This window comes from Papio anubis, chromosome 7, assembly GCF_008728515.1.
Source record: "Papio anubis isolate 15944 chromosome 7, Panubis1.0, whole genome shotgun sequence".
NCBI lineage: Eukaryota > Metazoa > Chordata > Mammalia > Primates > Cercopithecidae > Papio > Papio anubis.
In genome coordinates, this window is record NC_044982.1 from 55,727,102 (window position 1) to 55,732,612 (window position 5,511).

A 5,511-nucleotide genomic window follows, 5' to 3' on the forward strand; every position below is an offset into this window, starting at 1 on the left:
GTCTGACAATGCAATAGAAAAGAAAATTTAATTTTCTGAGGAGAAATCCAAGCTGGCTGTAGAAATTTGCATAACGAGGAGCTGGATGTTAATCCCCAAGACAATGGGGAAAATGTCTCCAGGGCATGTCAGAGGACTTCATGGCAGCCCCTCCCATCACAGGCCTGGAGGCCTAGGAAGAAAAAGTGATTTAGTGGGCCAGGCCCAGGGTCCCCATGCTATGTGCAGCCTAGGGACTTGGCACCCTGCATCCCAGCTGCTCCCGCTATGGCTGAAAGGGGCCAATGTAGAGCTTGGGATATGGCTTCAGAGGGTGCAAGCCTCAAGCCTTGGCAGCTGCCACATGGTGTTGAGGCTGCAAGTGCACAAAAGTCAAGAATTGGGGTAGGGGAACCTTCGCCTAGATTTCAGAGGATGTATGGAAATGCCTGGATGTCCAGGCAGAAGTTTGCTGCAGGGGCGGGGCTCTCATGGAGAATCTCTGCTACCATCAGGGCGGTATGGAATGGCTACATGGGGTCAGAGTCCCCACACAGAGTCCCTACTAGGGTACCATCAAGTGGAGCTGTGAAAAGAGGGCCACCATCCTCCAGACCCCAGAATGGTAGATCCACTGACAGCTTGCACCATGTGCCTGGAAAAGTGCAGACATTCAATGCCGCCAATGAAAGTAGCCAGAAGGGAGCTGCCCAAGACTATGGGAATCTACCTCTTGCATCAGCATGACCTGGACGTGAGACATGGAATCAAAAAAGGTCATTTTGGAGCTTTAAAATTTTACTGCCCCACTGGATTTCAGACTTGCATGGGGCCTGTTGCCCCTTTGCTTTGGCCAATTTTTCCCATTTGGAATGACTGTATTTACCCAATGCCTATACCCCCATTGTGTATAGGAAGTAACTAATTTGCTTTTGATTTTAGAGAGTCATAGGCAGAAGAGACTTGCCTTGTCTTGGATGGGACTTTCAACTGTGGACTTCTGAGTTAATGCTGAAATGAGTTAAGACTTTGGGGGGCTGTTGGGAAGGTATGATTGGCTTTGAAATGTGAGGACATTAGATTTGGGAGGGGCCAGGGGTGGAATGATATGGTTTGGCTGAGTCCCCACCCAAATCTCATCCTGAATTCTCACATGTTATGGGAGGGACCCAGTGGGAGGTAACTGAATCATGGGAACAGGTCTTTCCCATGCTGTTCTTGTGATAGTGAATAAATCTCACAAGATCTGATAGCTTTATAAGGCAAAGTTTCCCCGTACAACCTCTCTCTTTACCTGTTGCCATGCATGTAAGAAGTGACTTGTTCTTCCTTGCCTTTTGCCATGATTGTGAGGCTTCCCCAGCCACGTGGAACTCTAAGACCATTAAACCCTTTTTCCTGTATAAATTACACAGTACCAGGTATGTCTTCATCAATAGCAGGAAAATCAACATCCAGTAACAGATTCTAGTGAGAAAAATTTATGAATACCAGATAAAAATTTTAAAAGAATTAAAAGTTCAGTGAGATACAAGAAACACAGATTAAACAATGCAAAGGAATAAGGAAAACAATTCAGGATATGAGTGAGAAATCTACTGAAGAGAGATACCATTAAGAAGAACCAAACAAATTATGGAACAGAAGAATTCATTGAATGAAATAAAAAAAATTTGAAAGCTCCGACAATAGACTAGATCAAGCAGATAAAAGAATTTCAAAACTTGCAGACAGTAAATGAAAAGTAAAATGAATAAAAAAGAATAAACAAAGCCTACATGATATATGTGACACCATAAAGCAACCAAATATTCAAATTGTTGGTATTTCAGAAGGTGGAGATAGAAAGCCTATTTAATGAAATAACAGCTGAAAGCTTCCAAGGTTAGTAAAAGATTTAGATATCCAGATAAAAGAAGCTCAGAGATCTGCAAATGGAATTCAAAACGGTTGTCCTCATGGCACATTTTAGTTAAACTGTCTAAAGAAAGCCAAATAAAAAGATAATTCTTAGAAAGGGGGAAAAAAGCATCTAGTGACTTAGAACTCTAATCAGACTAACACAGATTTCTCAACAGAAACTTTACAGGCCATGAGAGAATGGGATAAGATATTCGATGTGCTGAAAGAAAATTGCCAGCCAAAGATAATATACCCAGAAGAGTTATCCTTCATAGTTGGAGAAATAAAGTATTTCTCAGACAAGCAAAAGCTAAGTGAATTAATCACCCCTAGAGTAGTCCTAGAGGAAGTACTTAAGGTAGTCCTACACCTGGAAGCAAAAGAACAATATCTATCATCATTAAGACACAAAAGTAGAAAACCCACTAGTAGAACAAACACATAAGTAAGGAAAAGTGAGGACTCAAATGTTGCCACTATACACAGCCACCAAACCGCAATGATAAATAAGAGAAAGAAAGGAACAAAAGCTATGCAAAAAATCAATAAAGAAAATGATAGGAATAATCTTCCTGTATAAATAACGACCTTGAAGGTAAACAAATTAAACTTTCTACTCAAAAAATATAGATGGAGGCCAGCTGCAGGACCTCACACCCATTATCCTAGTACTTTGGGAGGCCAATGTGGGAGGATCCCTTCAGCTCAGGAGTTCAAGACCAACCTGGGCAACATAGTGAGACTTTGTCTCTACAAAAAATAAAAATTATTTAATAAGTTAGCTGGGTATAGTGGCATGCACCTGTAATCCCAGTTACTTGGGAGACTGAGGTGTGAGAATTCCTTGAGTCCAGGAGGTCAAGGCTGCAGTGAGCTGAGATCATGGCACTACACTCCAGCCTGGGTGACAGAGCAAAACACTGTCTCAAAAACAACACAACAAAAAAGATAAAGATGGGATAAATAGACTTTAAATGACCCAATTATATGCTTCCCACAAGAGATACATCTCACATATAAAGACAAATGTACACTGAAAGTGAAGGAATGGAAAAAGGTATTCCGTGCAAATAGAAACCCAAAGTGGGCAGGACCGGTATACTTAAGTAAAACAGACTAAATTAAAAACAGTAAAAAAAAGATAAAGGAGACCATTATATGATAAAGGGATCAAGTCAACAAGAAGATACAATTCTAACCATATATGCACCCAGCACTGGAGCACCCAGATTTGTAAATATATTAAGTCTAAAGGGAGAGAGAGACTCTGACTCAGTAGTTGGGGACTTCAATGCCCCACTCTCAGTATTAGATCTAGACAGAAGATTAACAGAGAAACATTACATTTAAACTGCACATTAGCCCAAACTAACAATTACAAAACATTTCATCTAACAGATATAGAATATATCAGCATGAAGTACATTCTCCAGGATAGGTCATATGTTACAACATGAAACAAGTCAACTAATTAAAAAAAAAAGTTGTCATCAAGCCAGACACAGTGGTTCACTCCTACAATTCCAGCATTTTGGGAGGCTGTGGTGGGAGGATTGCTTGAGTCTAGGAGTTTGAGGCTAGAGTGAGCTACGATGGTGCTTCTGTACTCTAGCCTGGGTGATAGAGTGAGACCTTGTCTCTATGAGAAAAAAAAATACAAGGGAAACTTTGGAAACTATACACACACATGAAAATTAAAACATGCTCCTGAATGACCACTGGGTCAAGAAAGAAATTAAGTAGGAAATAAAGCTTATTGAATCAAGTGAAAGTTGAAACACAATATACCATAACCTATAGGGTACACCAAAAGCAGTGTTAAGAGGAAAGATTATAGCAGTAAACCCCTATGTCAAGAAAGTAGAAAGATGATTTCAAATAAACAATATACACCCCATAGAACTAGAAAAGCAGGAACAAACCAAACCCCAAATTAGAAAAGAAACAAGGTCAGAGGAGAACGAAATGAAATAAAAACTTAAAAACCAATACAAAAAGGACAATATGAAAACTTGGTTTTTTTGAAAAGATAAAGTCAACCAAGCTGTTAACTAAATCAACCAAGAAACAGAAGACACAAATAAAATCAGAAATGAAAACGGAGACATTAAAACTGATACCACAGTTGTCCCCAACAAAACTTACAACACTGATTTGTTCTAAAATAATTACCCACAGATGCTTTTGGATATTCTGTATACATAATAATGTCAACAAATAGTATGACAGTTTTATGTTATACTTCAATACATATAATTTTGGTTTTATTTCTTTTAATGGACAAGCCAGGAACCCAAATATGTATAAAAGTGAATATTCTGCCTATTAAAAAGATATTTTCAACTCTTGCAAATATAGATAGAATGATCCACCTTAAACGTTTCAAGTCTTGCTCTGTCTCCCAGGCCGGAGTGCAGCGGCATGATCTCCGCTCACTGTAACCTCTGCCTCCCAGGTTCAGGCGATTCTCCTGCCTCAGCCTCCCGAGTAGCTGCGACTACAGGCACCTGCCACCACGCCTGGCTAGTTTTTTGTATTTTTAGTACAGACAGGGTTTCACCTTGTTAGCCAGAATGGTCTCAATCTCCTGACCTCATGATCTGCTTGCCTTGGCCTCCCAGAGTGCTGGGATTACAAGTGTGAGCCACCGTGCCCGGCCCAAGTTATTTTCGTTGCAGTTTTCTCTTGCTATTGAGAAATTTACAACTATAATGTTAGATTCTGTTGGCCCATATGTGCTGCAGCTTTTAATATTCCCTTAAATACAAGTAGGATTATTTATAGTAAAATACTGCAAAACACCGCTTAACAATGAAATACAAGCATCCAAAAGATGAATTCAAACAAGGGCCTAAAGAATGAAGACACCATGGTAAAAAAGATTAGTGGTATGTACAAAATTATTTAATCAGATAGTTAAGTCCCCTCAAAGTCTTTATCATAAGTATAAAGTAGGGGCCAGGCGCAGTGGCCTATGCCTGTAACCCCAGCACTTTGGGAGGCCGAGGAGGGCATATCATGAGGTCAAGAGATTGAAATCATCCTGGCCAACATGGTGAAACCCTATCTCTACTAAAAATAAAAAAACTAGCTGGGTGTGGTGGCACTTGGCTGTAATCCCAGCTACTCAGGAGGCTGAGGTAGGAGAATCACTTGAACCCGGGAGGTGGAAGTTGCAGGGAGCCGAGATCGTGCCACTGCATTCCAGCTTGGGCGACAAGAGCAAAACTCTGTCTCAAAAACAAAAAAAAAGTATAACAAAAATGGTTTGAACCTTGTCAATTCCTAATAAGAACATAGGTTATGGATAGCAGAGATCTAGGAAAAGCATTAGAATACCATTATTCTCATCTTTCACCTAAAGGAATCATAGATCTTGTTGAGTATTGAAAACTATAGTTAAATATTACTTAATTACCTTAATATTTTAATAATAATATAAATCTGAGCATCTTTTAGGAACTAGTGTATCTTATGTGAGAAAAATAACACCTTCATCTGTACCTTAAATCCTTTAATTTCTACTCAAATTTTTATCTTCTATTGGGTTCAAAGACAACAGTTTAGATTTAATCATTAAAAACAGCACACCATCCCATTTCACTATAATATTCTTACCTAGCTGTCTCT